This window comes from Triturus cristatus, chromosome 5_2 (assembly GCF_964204655.1).
Source record: "Triturus cristatus chromosome 5_2, aTriCri1.1, whole genome shotgun sequence".
NCBI lineage: Eukaryota > Metazoa > Chordata > Amphibia > Caudata > Salamandridae > Triturus > Triturus cristatus.
In genome coordinates this window covers 515,857,379-515,875,626 of record NC_140588.1, presented here as the reverse complement: position 1 = coordinate 515,875,626, position 18,248 = coordinate 515,857,379, and the positions used below count along the sequence as shown (strand labels likewise).

At 49.2% G+C, this 18,248-nt stretch overlaps 1 protein-coding gene across 3 annotated transcripts in view; it reads right to left on the bottom strand.

The window, feature by feature from the left end:
- Positions 1-18,248, bottom strand: part of TRANK1 (tetratricopeptide repeat and ankyrin repeat containing 1) — a 1,100,402-nt gene that overhangs the window by 167,356 nt on the left and 914,798 nt on the right. The gene's annotated exons all lie outside the window — the stretch shown is intronic.

Here is an 18,248-nt window from a genome sequence, read left to right as displayed (position 1 = left end):
ATTCGACACTGTATCCCACCACATCCTCAACAAGAGATTCTGCCACATCAGGATCCAGGGAGACGCCCACAACTGGATTGCATCCTTTCTCACAGGTTTAAACCCAGAGAATCCGCCTAGCTCCCTTCACGTCGGAACCCAAGAGCATCATCTGTGGAGTCCCGCAAGGATCATCACTCAGCCCCACCTTGTTTCACATCCAACATGATACCCCTGGCCAACATCATCAGAATCCATGGCCTCAACATCTTTTTCTACGCAGACAATACCCAGCTCATCCTCTCGCTCTCAGAAGACCCGCCACCAACAGGACCAACTACCACAACTACATGACGAGACTCGCTGACTGGATGAAGACCAACTGACTGAAGCTCAACACGGACAAGACTGAGGTGCTGATCTTTGGGAATAACATCATCCAGTGGAGCGACGCTAGGTGGCCGGTCAAACCCAGGCCTACACTGACAGACCATGGACGCAATCTGGACAGCAAACTCCATCTAGCGCCAGATCAACGCAGTCTCCTCCGCCTGCTTCCACATCCTGCACATGCTCCAAAAGAGCTTCAGATGGCCCCCAGCTCAGCTGCCAGACTCATCCTCAATCTCTGCAAAACACCCACATCACCACCCACCTCATTAACCTCCGCTGGCTATCCGTCAAGAATAGATGGCAATTCAAAATGCTGAAACAATTACAGGACCCTCCACGACCATGGACCAGCATAAATCAAAAACCGCCTTAATTACCACCAACCCTCCAGACACCTACGCTCCTCCTCCCTCACTCACACCCCAGCATCCGCGAAACTACAACGGAGGACGCTCCTTTTCCTACTTCACCGCAGAGTCCTAGAATAGCCTTTTCTTTCACCGCGGGACAGCATCTTCCCTCACGGAGTTCAGAAAGGAAATCAAAACCTGACTCTTTGACTGACTGCAGTAGAATGATTTTTAACTGGATATCTTCATGTGTTGTTTGCCATGCTCTGCAAATCCAGACTGATTGATTGCTTGATCCATGGGGATATATTTAGTCTAACTGGTATTCGGAAATGCAAAGTGGCCTGCGCGTCTAAGGGTGCAATAAGTATACAAATCAGTGATGACTGGAATGCTTGAATTAGTCTCAGCCACCGATAATCACACAGGTCAGCTTCCCAATCCATTGTTATTTTGCACACCAAGCCACCTCAGTTTGGACAAAGCTATGGGAAAATTAGTATTGGCCCAGCTCCAATAGGGACAGTCCAGCCTGCCATGCCATGTCCTCCTTCAACCCGAACACAAACAACCCAGGACCGGTTTCACCCAAGTTATGGGATCTTCAGCGGGGTACCCCTTGTTTCTAGTTTCTGCGGGTGTAGGGAGGAAGCAAATTGATTTGGCACTGCTGTCATTGCCTTTGCATGATACCATCCCAGGCATCTGGATGAAATCAGAGTCTGAACTAGTGATAGTATCCAGGGTTTGCCAATATTGTTGGTGTGGTGTGGGGGTCATATTGGGATTCGTCCATTTAACTATCTGCCACTAGTATTGCTGCAAGTGGAGGCACCACTGGCTAGGGGATTGGTGGCAGTGAAGTACCAGTCAGAATCAGAGGAACACCTTGGGGAACGTCCTTGGGGTCAAATAACGGGATGTCCCATAATGAGCCTCATCTAGTCCCATGATGCCCAGTGGGGCATCAGAGGGGACCACTTCATTTCTAAATATCCCCATCATGACAAGTAGGAACAGTGGTGGGTTGACACCATGAGCCAGAAACTCCAGCTAAGTCAGAGTAGCCTTTGGGAGCAGAAAAGGTATCAGAGCCAGCGTGGAGGCAGGAGAACTTGCAGAGGGTCCAGCACATGACGCAAGGTAGGCAGTGGAGGAGGCACTGGAGTAGGGGGCAGCACTGCTGGAGGATCTTGTTTGGACATAGTGATGTAGACTAACTATGGCTCCAGGGCTGGTTTTGCTGGAGGAGCAATCTATCAAGGAGAAATACTTCAAGACCACAATCGAAGTCTCGTCTACTCTTCTTATGATTCCTCCTCTTCTCCTTTGATGACTTGCATGGCGGAGAAGAGCAGGATTTCGAAGCTGACCTCAACCAGCATGATGCTCACTGTGTGGGCCACGAGCAACTTAACCTCCTGCTCTTTGACGCCTTTAGCTCGTATGAAGCCACATTTTTGGCATGACCTCAAGTTGTGCTTTGGCTCCGGGCATCACAAGCAGACCTCATGGAGGAGAGATATGGACATCTAACAATGATATGAGCGGCAAGGCTGAAACTATCCCCTGCAGGACCCAGCTATTCCTCACTCCACTGAAAAGTGCAGTCATCAAGCTCTTCTGCAGTGAAACAAATACATAAGATCTGACAGCACTTCAACACCTAGCCTGATTCATCTCTTATGCCCTCTCCTTCCTGTACAATCCCGAAATAGTCACCCTTCAAAGACTTGCCACTTGTAGATCTCGCCTGCATAGTTGAATCCCTCAAAAGCCATCTCTTACCATCTTCTTTTATTAAAGGTCTCTCTGGGGATGTTCTCTCATGGGACAATCTCTGATCTCTACTGATCATATCACCCACATCCGAATGAAACATCATTGGCTGCAATTGCCGGCCCACAGCATCATCAAAACCCGCTGCATCATTTATAAAGACATTATGATCAGCACCCCTGCTTCATCTTGCATCATCAAACTACAGACTAAGAAGTGTAAAAAAGAAAGAAAAGTGTGAGGAGGCATCCCTGCATCCAAAAGGACAGCCCAAAAGCTGCTGCAATATAGGAAAGACCTGAAGACAAAGCTCTTTATAGAACACAATATCACAATGCATTAACAGTCCCCAAACCTGCTATCTCTCCTAAGGCTTGTTGACTTTATACTCGTCTTTGACCATGCACAGTGCTATGCTGCCTTTTGGATAGGTTTGCACTTTAGAACTTTAACATACATAAATAGATACTATCATGTGTTCAGTGCATTGCCCATAGTAGTTCACTCGGTTAGTCTAATAGTGCACAATACAGGCCACATTTGCTTTGCGCATCTTACTAAATAAACATGCTTATTTTTGGGCCACATTGTATTTTCACACATCTGTTATTGTGTTCTGTTCTTTCCTGGGTTTTATCTGAACACAGCAGACAGGGTCAAACAACAATGTCCCTTGTTATTTTGTTCTGCTCAGGCACTAGCACTTAGACAACACAGGAGTGTAGCGGTTTGTAAGCATATGAGCTTTGTCATATAGGTATACACAGTAATGTAACACAGAGAGCAAAAGACTTTGAGAGGAGATCATGGTTGAACCAGAAATGTAGAACGTCCACCTGTGTATGCTAAGGTATGGGGTCCGCTACTAATCCCAGAGATCTTTGTTGTATAATCAAATTTCCGCTTCTGTAGAAGGGGAGAGGGGTTAGGCTCATCTGTTTTATGACATGACAGGACTTTTTATAATATATGGTTTACTGACTATGCTGACTGTATTTTTGTTAGCCATTTGTTTTCTAATTGTGCCACGAATACTGCATTCAAACTTTCTTCACGTCTCTGTGAGATATATATATATATATATATATATATATATTACCTACTGGCGGTCGCCAGTAGGTAGTTATAGTTAGGACCACGTTTCCATAGGAAAACCTCAACATTCTATTTTGAATAACTTTGGCGCCGGTCGACGAATCCTCGCGAATTTCTCAAAATAGGTGGGGCGCTACGCTCCGCTCCTACCCTGAAAGTCTCGGGGGGATTCGTCAAGCGGGGGCTGAGATAAAAGGGGGGTCCCAAAACGCGTTTTTCCCATGCATTTTTCCATAGGACCTTTAGAACGAGCTACAGCCCGAACGGCTGAACAGAATTACTAGAAATTTGGCAGAGAGGTAGTCCCTAGGTCAAGGAAGTGCCTTTTGTAGGTTTGGTGTAAATCTGTTCAGTAGATTCTGAGAAAATAGCCTTTAAATCAATATATATATCTGAGCCCGCTTACGGTACGCTTACGGTACGCTTACCGTACGCTTACCGTAAGCTTACGGTGGCGTGCGCGAGCGCGATTCTGATTGGCTCTTAGATCTTAGTAAACATTCGAATCGGCCGAAACCAGGAAGCGGCGTCCGCCATTTTGTCTCTCGCACTGAGTGTTGTTTATCAAACATGATGGCCAAAAACATGTTACGGGGCTGTTTTGACAACTCCCTCCCACATAGTCATGTTGAGGGAGTCCCCAAACATCCCCCAAGAGCAAAAACGGTTTTATTTTTTTTTCGGCAATTTCGCGGGGTACGCTTACCGTACGCTTACGTACGCTTACCGTAAGCTTACCGTACGCTTACGGTAAAAAAATAAAAATAAAAAAAACACTATCCACACTTACCCCACCCCCTGTGCTTTTGGTGGCCGCAGGCCACCAAATGTGCAGGGCTTATTAATAGAGAAAAAAAACGTAATTTTGGCAACATGAAATTATAAAATCGAAATAAAAAAAACACTATCCACATTGACCTCACCCCCTGTGCTTTTGGTGGCCGAAGGCCACCAAATGTACAGGGCTTATTAAAGTTGATAAAAACCGTGCACGGAACGAACTGCGTTAAGTGGGCGCGCACGCCACAAATGGCGTAAAGTAACTTAGCATTTAAAAAACCGTACAAATTCACTGAAAAAACCATAGGTTTCACACACGTTATAGTTAGGAAATAGCATTTAAAAAACCTTGGTAATTCACTGAAAAAACCATAGGTTTCACACATGTTATAGTTAGCTGGACATTTTACTGATAAAAAACCAATGAAATTCCCCCGTTATAGTTACTGTAGGCAACTATAACTCACGCGACCGTAATCCTCTGCTGATGACATATGTGTCTTTATGAAAAAAAAATATTTGTAATATATGTATAGCTAAAATTTAATGGAAGAAGATATGGGCAAATAAGTGTCTAAATACAGTATTAGCATCAGCAGAGGATTGCGGTCGCGTGAGTTATAGTTGCCTACAGTAACTATAACGGGGGAATTTCATTGGTTTTTTATCAGTAAAATGTCCAGCTAACTATAACATGTGTGAAACCTATGGTTTTTTCAGTGAATTACCAAGGTTTTTTAAATGCTATTTCCTAACTATAACGTGTGTGAAACCTATGGTTTTTTCAGTGAATATATATATACACACACATACACACACACACACACACTTATTTTTTAACGTTTTATTGTTAACAGCGAGTCAAGCAGTATAACATACATTGTATCGCCTACAACCCCGGTCGAGCCGGCTACATGTCCAAGAATGAGAAATCCACGAGGGCAGTACAAGTGATACACAGCATGCCGCCTACAACCGCTTTGAGCCGGCGCGTTAACATGGAAAATGCAGCGTCAAAAACATCGCGCCAGCGGATATCAGTGAATATGATACAACAAAAGCTCCCTCGCCCTGACTGGAATGGAAAGGATAAGGGACAACCTGACCCCCTGTGGCACACAATAGTAGATCCCAAGGGCTGTGTCTCTGTCTGAAACCTGAGCACGGCTAGTGTAGTGAAAATAGTAGCTGTACAACCTCGTATGTTATGGCGTCAATGGACTTTTTGATGGGTGAACTAAGGGAAACCACCCAACAAAATAAAATAACTTCCTACAGGTCAGAGAAAGTATTCTCTGTGCGATAGTGGTGAGGTGCGGGGTCCCGCCGCAAGAAGCGAGGGGAGTGAGGCTCTGGTGCCCTTCACCCACGTGGGAATTCTCTAGGCAGCCGCGAGAGGCCGTAGGTCACTCGGGCCCAAAATACTAGAGCGCTCTGAGATTCTGGGGATTAAAACACGTGAATTCTATGCTTGTGAGATAATGTATGAGTGGCTGCCATATCCGCTGGAACTTCTTATCGGTGTTTGTCAGGCTGTGTGACAGCCGCTCCATCGCCAGGAGATGCCACATCCTAACGAACCACTGCGCCATGGAGGGAGGCGACTTCTGCCTCCAAGCGCATGCGATGAGCTGCTGTGAAGCTAGCAGCAGGAGGCTTGCTAATTCCCGGTCAGCATGGGTCATAGCATCAATGCCGGGCAGTCGTAGGCCAAAGACCGTAACAGAGAGCAGGCCCGGGAGTGGATAACCCAAGATACCCTTAATGTGGCCCAAGACCTCCTTCCAAAAGGTTGAAATTACCTTGCAGGACCACCAAATATGGCAGAGAGTACCGCCCCTCAGTCTGCAGCTCCAACACACATCAGGGACCGTGTGGTAGTTACTTGCTAGACGAGCGGGTGTACAATACCATCGGAACATTAATTTGTACGCAGTTTTGCGTGCCACAATTCTGCGGTATGTTTTAGGGATGTCTTGCCATGGGGTTTCCCATTGTTTCGTGGTGCTTTACCCAGAGACATCGCCTTGCCACGTGGTTTGGTAGTTGTGTAGTGGCCAGAGTTGAGTGTTGGGAGGTTCTGGAGATCAGCCCCTTGGAGCCTTCAAAGTTAAGCACTAACTTCTTGAAAGGGGTGAGGGGACGTGTTGCTGCCACGTGTGTCCCGGCCTGCATTGCCGAGTGTCGCAGTTGAAGGTAATGATGGCAGGTCGCAGCAGGAAGAGCTATCTCAAAGGGCTTATGGCGTCTCCTTTGAACAGGTCACTAAGTGTCCGCCAATCCTCCTCGTGCAGGAGGGTAGGGCTAGTTATGCACTATGGGTGTGTTTGGAGGGGGAAAGGAAGTGACACCCCTCTTCAACGCGACTCTGTCCCAGATCTCCAACACCGTACTGGTTGGGGCTGCAACATAAGCACTGCGTGGACGAACTCGTTTGGGCAACCAGGTCAGGTCCCACAGGAGCCGGCACGCCACAGCCCGGTTCATGTGGAACCAGTGCTTCTCGCTTTCACGCACCACCCACTCTGAAATATACCTCAGATGCGCCGCCCAGTAATACTTTAACAGGTTTGGACATGCCAGTTCACACCTGCCCCGAGGCCACATCAATAAGGAGTGAGCGATAAGAGGGGGGAGGAGGAAGAGGGGGGGGGGGGGCGGGTGCTTAGTTCGATATGAAAAGTGGAAGTTTTTCTGGAGACTTTGGATGTCCTCCTGCGGGATTGATTTGGGCAGTGTCTGAAAGACATAGACGACCTGGGAAAGTGTATTAATTTTAATACCGTTAACACGTCCTAACCAAAAGATATAGAGGGGTTTCCACTGCTGCAAGTCCACCAGAATCGCGCAACGAAGGGGGAACCAGGTAACACGAAACCACGTGGCGGGGTAATATAAAGACCCAGGTATTTAACAGAGTCAGTTGACCATTGGAAGGGGGTGCTGTCCTGCAATGCATTGGCCTCTGCGGCCGGGAGGGTAAAATTGAGAATTAATGACTTAGTCATATTGACCTTAAAGCCAGAGATAGATGCAAAGGACTGTAGATCTATGACAGTGGGGAGCGAGACCGCGGGCTGAGCAAGGGTGAGAAGGTCATCGGCAAACAGATTGATTTGTGCTCTTGCCCCCCAAAGGAGATGCCCCTGATTCCCCCGGAGGCCCGGACGCAGATAGCCAACGGCCCCACCACCAGGCAAAGAGCAGTGGCCAGAGCGGGCACCCCTGTCACATGCCACGACCCAAGGCAATAAGGTCAGTGGTCCTCCCGTTTACACAAATATGTGTGGTTAAAGCGACATAAGATGCCATGATTTTGGAGACAAAAGACTGTCCCAGGTCGCCAAAGGTATGTCCAATCCACCCTATTAAATGCCTTCTCTGCATCAAGAGAGAGGAGACAAGCAGATATGTTGAGTCTAGGGACCTTCTCTATTAAGTGGGGAATTCGCAGCACATTGTCGGCCCCTTGTCGCTAACCAACAAACCCTACTTGGTCAGGATCAATAAGGCCTGGTAAGTAAGTAGAATTTTGCGTCCATGATAAGAAGGGCTATGGAGCGGTATGAGGAGCATTGTGTGGGGTCTTTTCCAGCTTTAGGAATAAGCGAGATTTCTGCCATTGCCATCGTGGGGGTGAGTCCAAAGTCCTGTGAGAAGGAGATAAAGAGGGCCAGGAGGTGCTCTTGCAGTTGGGGGAGGAAGAGCACCGGGATCCTGTCAGGTCCGGGGACCTTGCCTAGGAGAAGAGCACGGACTGCATCGCGCAGTTCTTCTGCAGTGATGGGGCGTCCATGAGGGCCGCGTGTTGCGGGGACAGGGGCTCTCGGTCGCACTCGGTAAGATATATGTGAAGTTGTGTGGGGGAGGGGTCTTCGCGGGAGTACAGTTGCTGATAATAGGCCCAGAAAGCCTCCAATTTGTCCATCTCCGCCATTACGCAGCCGGCTTCCCCCACCCGTAATTTAGCAATATGGGACTTAGCACGCTGGTGGTGTAATTTACGTGCCAGCAGCTTTCCTGTTGTATCGTTGAGGTAAGGACAGTAGGGTGCACTCAGCTCAACCTGTGCGGTGGGCACGCAGGTGGCAATGCATTAGGGCCAGCTGTCTCTTGATGCAGCAGGTAGGAGCTGCCTTATCCCGTTGCGCCAGCTGTTTAATCTCTGCGGTAGTTTTGGCTTCTACTATCTGCGCCTCGCGCCTTCGAGCAATAGCTATGGTCGTGATTGTGCTCCTGATAGTAGCTTTAAAGCCATCCCAAAGTGTTTCAGGTAGGGCGTTGAGTCGAAAGTTTTCTTCTATGCCCTTGCGTATCTCTGCCACAACTACGAGGCGGCGCAATATGTGTAGAGGCATGTGCTAGTGCGGGATATGTTCCTGAAGGGCGCCAGCGTCCCAGGTGAGGGCCAAGTGGGCATGATCAGATATAGAGATATCAGAGGGCTCCTCTGTGTGTAGAGTTGCAGGACAGAAGATGAGACAAACGCATAATCAATGCGGGAATAGGAGGTGTGAGCATGGGAGTAGAAGGAATAGTTCCTCACGCCAGGGTATAGGTATTGCCACGCATCTATTAGTCCGTAGCTTTCGATGCCTCGCAGACATAGCATCTGTATTTTGGAAGGCCGCGGTACTTCAATGAAGGGGTCCCACACCAGGTTGAAATCCCCATAGACAATGACATCGCCTTCTACCTCCCCCAGTTGCTCCTGTAGGGTACGCCTAATAAAGGTGTCTTGAGAGGTATTGGGGCGCATATGTTGAGCAATGGGAGTAACTGGTGCCCCCGCTGTAACTGAAGAGATAGAAAGCGGCCCTCCCTATCCTGTGTCTCTTTGATTATAGTGGTGTAAAGGGAGGCCTTGCATAGGATACCAACTCCCAGGATCTTAGAGGTGGTAAAGGTCCAGTGTCACCTAGGGTATCGGGGGTGCCCCATGCGGTGGAGGTCGGCCTTAGTCAGAGGGGTCTCTTGGAGCATCAAGACGTCTGGGTCTTGCTGCAGTACATAGTTCCACAATTGCTTGCGTTTGTTTGAGGTGTTCAGGCCTCGGATATTTAGAGAAAGTAATTTTAGTCCGCCCGAAGCTAGTGGGGGTCACTGGAATTATCAGTGGGGGGGCTGATCTGCATCAGCGACAGGGCAGGGATACTCCTATTATTCTGAGAGAGGGAGGCCATCCCTGTCGCCTGTATCACATACCCTGATCAGTTGTAGCCTGTGCAGTAGGAATTCACCCGCATGGGGCCCGACATCCACCCTCTACCTGGCATGCCCCGAAGGCCCCACACCTCACCGCCCGCAGCCGCATCATATGTCAGTGCTACTTAGAGTCCGACCTGCAAGAGAAAAAAACAAGAGCAAGTGACAACAAGAGACCAACTGGGTCTAACTCTGACTTCTTCTATACGCGGAGACCGGTGCCGAGGCGGTCCAATCCCGCTTGAGGAGTCACTGTCCGGAAGAATGAGTCTATGGGGGTCGACCATCAGCAGTCCAAGGGGGACAGTAGAAATCCATCTTCAGAGTTCCAGAATCCCCCCAGCGCCCGCCTCCATCCACAACGGTGCAGCACAGGAAGGATATGGCCTTTGAGTCAGTTTGGATATGCCTCTGGATTACTGTGTGCTCTCAGGGAGCCAGCAGTCGTGTGGTCAGGAGAAGACTCTCTGCCAAGCGCTTGGAGGTGATTAATTATGTCCTGCTTGGCATCTTGGGAGGAGCGACCAACTTGCTGTTTGCTGGCACGGCACTGCAGGACCCTAGTCCATTTGGGCTTAAGATCATGCCCCAGCCCGTCAGGTCTGGGCGGTCTGTCACTGGTCGATGGTTCATCCGGCAGTCCCAACAGCGTCTTGGGCTCAGCCAGCGAATGCAGTGAGCAGCATTTGCCTCCCATTGGAATAGGAGAGCATTCATTGGGTGCGTAGCTTGTCTGTAACAGGCCTGAAGTCACAGCGCTTCCGGAGTGTGACTGGAAAGAGGTCTCTGTAGAGTTGGATCTTGTGGCCCTAGAAAGTGAGCTCAGCCTTATTCCTAGCCGCTTGCATATTCGCCTCCTTTTCGGTGAATAAGTGCACCCTGGTCAGGATGTCATGTCCATCACTCGCTCTCCCCATTCTCAGTGAAACTCGATGAGCATGGTCTAGAGCAGGGGGGATGCATCATCATCCCCCCGAAAAGCCTGTAGGCGCTCTGCCTTAAGGCCATAATGTCTGATTCCTCCACAGCCGGTGGGACACCCCGGATGCGGATGTTGTTACGGTGGCTCCGATTTTCTAAATCCTCCTGCTTGGTTTGCAGCTCGATGTGCAGATCTTCTAGAACGTTGAGGTGGTGCCAAAGCATCTCCTGGTCCTCCGCTGCGTGTCGACATTCCACTCCATGTCATCTACCCTATAACCGATCTCTGACACCTCATTACAAATGTCCTGAAGCTCCGCTTTGAAGTCGTCTCAGAGATGAGACATCAGTTTGAATCTCCTGGAGAAAGCAGTCCATATACCCTTGGGAGATTGGGGCTGAGGGCTCTACCCCTGCCGGCGGCGTTTCGGGACGCAATGCCATCTCCGATTGGGAGGCTTTACCCCAGAGAGACATTACTGAATGGTCCTTAGAGGCCTTGGAGCGGGGCATTGCAAGCGGAGGCCTACCAAGTTCACTTTGGGAGGCCCACCTTCAAATCCGCCCACCAGCTGCCAGCTCCGCATTCGTTGGTGCTACCCGGGCCCAGATAAGACCACCGGGGTGGGAGGGGGGCCAAACCAGGGTTCAACGGGATGGGTCCCGCAGTGAATCACCCCACCGGTAGGCAGGCCAATATTGGTGGGCAAAAGCCTCCCAAGGTATCAGGAGTTAGCGGCAGCTGGAGTCAATCGGAGGCCTGCATCACCACCCCCAGTCCCATTGCCCATCCCGGTCAGGGGTCACACGTCTAGGGTACCACTGAATTCACCATCCGTGGCGCTGATATTGTTATATTTCATATCAGTACCCTAATATAGGTCCAGGGAACATCGTACACTTTCCCTACATCAGCTCCCGTTATTTCATATGAACGAGCCTTATAAGGACATAACTCCAAATAAGGACAGAATGCCTTATAGGGACATCACGCCTTATAAGGACTGTAGCCTTTTATGGACTAAACCTTTCACCTAGTTCCATGCCGAGGGTGGGTTTTTCCCCAATCGATATTGCTAAGACGTCATCCTTAGCACATATAAATAATTGATGAGTACACTCTCCAGGAGGCATACTTCACCACTTCCATCGACGCACAAGGTTTAATCCCGAAACGTCATTCTCATACTGAATAATGGGTAACACACGTACATAGACTGTATAAATACAGCACCTCCTGCTATCAGAAGGCAGGAGGGAACCGAGACTTTAAGACCGACACACTGACCAGAGACGCTGCAGCTCCGGCATGCCATCGCTCCAGCTGACAGTGGTCTGACGATCCCTTTGCGGGGTGTCTAGCTTAAGTCCAGGACGAAGTCCCACACTCTCACAATTCAGGTATGGGGGTTCGACTCAATCCTAGCGGGATTCTTGGCTCATAGGCTCTTAGGCTAATGCTCTGTTAGCACCTACCCACATGCTAGGTACAGTTAGGTACATCTAGTCAGGCATTTTAGGAGTACACACTTTATTTATAAATGCATTTCATACTCATGTATATGTTCGTAACTATTGCAAAATGGTAGAACAATACTATTCCTTTTTATTCACTGTACTGCTGGTTCTATATCTCTGCTACTGTGTTACAGTTATAACAGTGCACTTATTCTACATGAGAAGAACTACGGTACAATAAATTCTTATTGTAAAAAAGCTCAACTTTTTCTTTTCTGTATCTCTCTTTGAGCAAAACAAACAAGCACGAGTGACTGGGTGAAAAGTAGTATATTGTTTCCACGAGTCTGAGGTTATTGTGTTCTGAGGTTGCCAAAAACAAATCTCTCTGATAGCAGGAGATTCTAGTGGCACTGCGAACTAGCTAATGCAAACCATAGGCTAACATATGTGGCGGGGGTGCACAGAGTCAGTCTGCCACCAGACCCACAGTATATGTTATTCGTAAACAGCATAGGTCCTGCATGACAGGGTACTATTAGGACTACACTACAATATGGATTCAGGCTGGGGGGTTTGGGGACTGTCGCGCAGCAGGCGAGGTGGTCCGGCACCCATCCCCCACACCACCCACAAACACACCAAGGCCTTCTATGCGTCCGATGTGCGCATCAATGGTGGATTCCCCTCTCAGTGTCCCAGCGAGCGGCCTGTACCGTCTGCTTACCAGAAAGGGGCGAGCCTGCCTCCGCTCCACGACTGGCCGCTTCACAGGCCTACCACCATGCAGTCATCTATGCACCAATATGCTGGGCTGCTCCCGTCTGGCCCAGGGTGTCCATGCAGATTTATGGGCCATGTGGGCCGCCTGCTCACTCGGCCCCGTGGCACCGCGTGGAAGCGGAGGACATCTCGGGCTGTGCCTCGCAGCTGATGGGGGCATTAGGGTCCAGTCCAGGCCTACTCTCCTGGGCGTGCGGCCGTCACCCCGCTCCGCCAGCCGCATCCGTGTTCCCCAGCCGCCGGCGCACTGTTTCTGCGCTACTGGAGGGGACGAGTATGCAACAGGTGCCAGAATTAAGATGGTGGCCGCCGGACCCTTCCGCCAGTCTCCGTGCCCCAGCGGCGCAAAATGCCACCTGTCAGGCCGATCGGGGTGCGGGCACACACCAGCCAAGTTCCAGCAGGTATTGGGAGCAGATAGTGACACCCCGAACCAGTCGAAGAGCCGCGAGCTCCAGCATCAAAATAGTGGCCGCCGGTCGCGGCCCCGAGCTGCGGTGCTCCACCGGGGTGAACCACTGCAGATCAGGCCGATCGGAGCGCAGGCAGCCACCAGGCAGGCCCCGGCAGATTCCAGGAACAGGCAGAGTGGTCTCGGGCAGGCGCAGGTATTCTGGTGCTTAGTAATGCATCACAGCGGGCCCCGGGAAGACGGAGCACAATGGAGACACTTCCTACTCTTTTGCTCCTGTGGCCACGCTCCCTTCTGTTATATTTTTATTGTGGACGAGCAGGAGTGTGAAAGTTAGTGTCCTGTTACTGTGATCCCCAAGAGGGTCGGGAGTGTTGTGTTCTGGGGTGTCAATTCACTTGTACCTCTGGTAAGGTTAGGAGGGCAAGTGAGACACTATAAAACTCAGGCTCATGGGTACTGAGGTGGTATGGTGACTCAGTCCCAACCTACTGATGCTCTATGGTCCCAAGCATAGTTCTGTTCCTGAGCAGAATTACTGCAACAATACAACCCTGATTTCTTCAGAGGAGACATCTAAACATTGCACAATTCAAATATTTGAATCTAGAAAATGCAGCAAGAAGAAAGAGAGAAGTCACGGAGAACAGCTACGGATCTGCATCTATGGGTGTGGAAAAAGGTAACTGATATCAGGATAGTACTAATTGACTCAACCTGGGATTATTCCTACACCGCAACCTGCACAGAGATGGATCTAGCACCACCTACCTGTGAGTGAACATATGACAAAAGTTTCTGGACCCAGTCAGAAACTTTGGGAAAGTCAAAAATAGAGCAATCTGCAGGTAGCAACATCAATCAATCAATCAGGGGTTTGTAAAGCGCACTACTCACCTGTGAGCGTCTCAAGGCGCTGGGGAGTGGGGGGGGGGGGCAGCTCCGGATCAGTCGAAGAGCCAGGTCTTGAGGTTCTTCTTGAACGTGTGCAGGGTCGGGGAGCGTCTGATGTTCACCGGGAGCTCGTTCCAGGTTTTGGCTGCGATGTAGGAGAAGGCCCTCCCGCCTGTTCGGTTTCTGCGGACCACTGCCAGGGCGAGGTCGGCGAGCGGAGGTTTCTCTTGGAATCTTGCAACATCCATTGGAAACACTTACACAGAAAATATGACACACATGTGCAGACACATATGTAAGCTCTGACGAACTGTTTAATGTCAAACAGGCGAATGGATGTATAATTGGCCCTGCAGAAATGCAAACACAACCTTTACCCATCTTCAAAGGTTATTACATTTTAGATGCTGCACCCATTCAATCAGTGAATTTTCCTTGCTGAAATGAATTCTATTCTCTACTGGAAAACAACAGTTGTCTCAGCAACCATAACTGTGACCAATATTCCTCATGCACATCAGGGACATTTGTATTTCTGCCCCTGAAAACAGACCAAGTTTTGGGAATCTGTCTTTAGAAAACAAAAAGGTTCAGACAGGTGCACCATGACATTTCACAATCCCCAAAAATGTTACCAAAGCAGCACATGCCAAAGCAGCGCATACTTGGAAAGGGGGGAGGTGGGCGGGACGGGGAGTTAATTCAAGAAGAGATAGATAATACACCCTAAACCACTCTGAAATTAGCTCTTATTTCAGCCGAACAAAACTGTGAATATATACATAGATATTACAGTGTATGTCTTATTCCAAAAGTGATTATTTGAAGACAGTTTTTTCGTCAGCAGCACGAAAATGGTAGGTGCCACATTAATATGGTTTAGGAGGTAAGTGCTGCTGTTCACACGACACATGTATTTCATCTTATTGCACCAGTCGAAAAACACTACCATTCCACATAACACATCTAAATTTACTACTTGTCAAATAGATATAGAATGATTGCTTCCAGAGGATTACGGTAAACATGTGGTACAATGATGCCTGATTTGACGACTCACTGTCCCCAATGTGCTCTATCATAAAGGTTGGCAGCATAACATTCATAAACCATTGGTTCATGTTCTTGTCTCTAATCAATGTTGGTTGACGAAGCCATTTTAAAAAGAAACCATAAAACTACAACATTAAAAAGACTGTTAGGAGACATTACGAAATGTAATTAACCTTTCAACACTGGAGGTAGCAAATAGCACAGCATCATGGCACTCGAAGAAGGACATTGTCTATACAATGCATAGGATGTTACTGAAACATCCCATAACATTACATTACTGTTATAATAACAAAGACATTCAAATAAATGTTGAATTCATGTCCGGCCCTAATTTTCAAACGTCAGCATAATATCAGTTAATTATGACCATTTTTAATATCATTAATTGCAACAGGTGTTAAAGAATAAACATTGTGGATTTTATGATGGTTCAACAGAGAAATATGATATCATCTTGACTTTGTTTTAAAGATTTTAAATAGCACTAGTGCCTCTTTTATGCTCTGTCTATTGTTAAAATCTCTAGAGTGAAGATTTTTCCATTTATTGCATACTTGTGGGATGGTGCCAAAATGTGACTGGCTGTAGACACTAGCCAAAATGCTACCTCACAAATACATTAATCTCTAGACGGGGAACAAGCCACAAAGTAGTTAATAACCTGGAGCGGGGGGGGAGGAGCCAAGATGGCGACCGGAGCAGACGCTTGAGCGCCCGGCTCCGCCGACCCTTGGCCTCGGACTATCATCCTGATTCCTATCCTCGCCGATTTTCGAGGTGCAACGTGCGCGACGACGCGCTGACCGCGCCGCCGCTTTCCCGGAGTCTGAGCCCGCCCGGATGCCGGAGTTCTTGGTGCCTTTGTTCTCCGCGCTGGACCCCTGCTCTATTGTGGCCTTGGCCGGCCCCCTGGAAGCTCCGCATTCACTGGACCCCCGGCGCAAATCTGAGCCCCGCGGCCCCGATCCCGCCTCACACCACGGATTGTCGCCAGATGAGCCGGGGGAGAGACGCCCGGACACCTCCTTCACCTTTCACCTGACGGGCTGGAGCTATAGGGTAAGCCCCGGTGTGGCGGGTCTCCTGCTTCGCTCTGTGGCCCGCGCTGTGGAAGGCTGCGGACCCCCTTCTTCTATTGCCTAGTCGGCTGCAAAGAGAGTCCGAGGGAGGGGAAGCGACTGTTGGCTTTCACCTGTTGCGGCGCAGACCTGCGTGGAATTGCCTCCTTGTTACGACCCCCCCCCTGGCCACTGTACCGTTCAGCGGTAAAACATGGCGTTGATTGCCTGCTCGCTGCTGGGGGGCGATGCTCCGGTCTCGCCCGCTGCCCGCTTCGCCCTCCCTCTACCAGACTCCAGCTCCACAGTGCCGTCCCGGATTGCTGCCGATGTGGGGGCGCAGCTTCCGCTGACATGCGGCTCCGTTCTGGCTGCCCTGCGGGACCTTCGTCTGCAATTGTGTGTTGGCTTGCAAACGCTGAGTGAGCGGTTCGACTCCATACTGTCGGCTGCGGGTCGTGAGCGCCCCGTTTGTTCTCAACAAGACGTGGGTTTGCCAGTGCTTCTGTCCTCTTGCGGGGACGCAACGACTGGGTATAACCGTGCTACACTGGTGTCTGCATCTGGCTTTCCCGGCACCCAGGATCAATCGATCTCCTGCTCAATTGTGGACACTTTGTTTCCCCGTTCATTGCTGCCTGCTTTGTTGTTGCCTGCCTCACCGCGTCCGCAAGAGTATCCAGCTGAGCGACACCTGACGTCCTCGAGGAACCGTTCACGGTGGCCTACGGCTTCTTTTATGTGGAACTCCTGTACTTTACAGGCCAGGTCTGGATTTTATATGGTGCACAAGGGGACCTCAATAGATGATCGGCGGCCATTTTGTGACTCTACTTCTCCATCTTCTCCCAAGCGGCCATATTGTCTTTGTCCGCACGGGCTGCGGGGCCTTCATGTGGGGGCTAGTCTAATCTTACGCCCGCGATCGGGCCAGGGCTAGATTGATTTCTATCACCATGGTGTCACGGATGGGCTGGACTGGGACTGGAACTGTCTGCATATGTTGTGCGCACTCGTCGCGATTTGTCTGCCTTCATTTATATTGTTGTGACACGTTATCTTCACACGACCGCCTTTGGGTGTAGTGGGTTCTCAGTGTGTGGAGGCGTAGTTGGCCGGTGGTTTCGGGCGCTCCGAGGTTACGTGGGCTCCTCCCCGCTTTCTTCTTTGTTTTCTTATTTTCTTTACTCTATTCCTACTTTCTCTCTTGTCTATATTTCGGGTTCATTGGGCGACAGGCACTATGCCGGGGGGGGGGGGCAGGCCGTAGCCTCCGCATTGGTGTAGGGTGGGGGGGTAATTTACCTTTTCTTTTTAGTTCTATGGGCCTCTTTCTTCTATGTCTCTGCGCTATACTTGTTTCCGATTCGGGGTCCGGGTGTGGGGTGGATTGAGTGGGGGCGGCTTTGGAGGGGTGCGTATTTACTCATGTGACTATCCTGTTATATAACTGCATCGCCTCACTGTCTGAGATTTTCTATGGCCGTTTTAATGATGCTGCTGCTCTCCCGTGTGATGAAGCCATCTTGCGGACTCGAATCTCCTTGGTTCTATCCTCTACTGACTTTTTCCTCGATAAAATTATTTTGAAAACCTTAAAATTAACCTTTACTTCTCCTTCCCCTGGTGTCAAGGATCTCTCCAGTGTATAACTCCTGAATCGTTGCTAATCTTGACCATTGACGCACAGGGGTTGTAATGTGTGTCTCAGTGCTTAACCGTTTTGTGGCCGGCCTGATGGTTGTAGGCCCGTATTTGTCCTTTTCATATGCACAAATAAAGGTTTTTAAAAAAAAAAATACAAAAAAAATAATAACCTGGAGCGGGGTTGGATCCTCAGGTTTGTACCTGGATCCATGAATCCTGCCACAGTCAATTCAAACCTGGGTATGCATATAACTGGATGATAAATGAATGTAGCTTTTAAGCATAACAACATAATCTAGAAGTAAAAAGAAGTCTCTTTTGCTTGACATGATATGCTGGGAAACAGAGAAATATCTGCACTTGCTCGATAATAGTTTATGATTTAAAGGAATACGGTTATTTCACATTTCATACAGTAATTACAAATGTTACATTAAG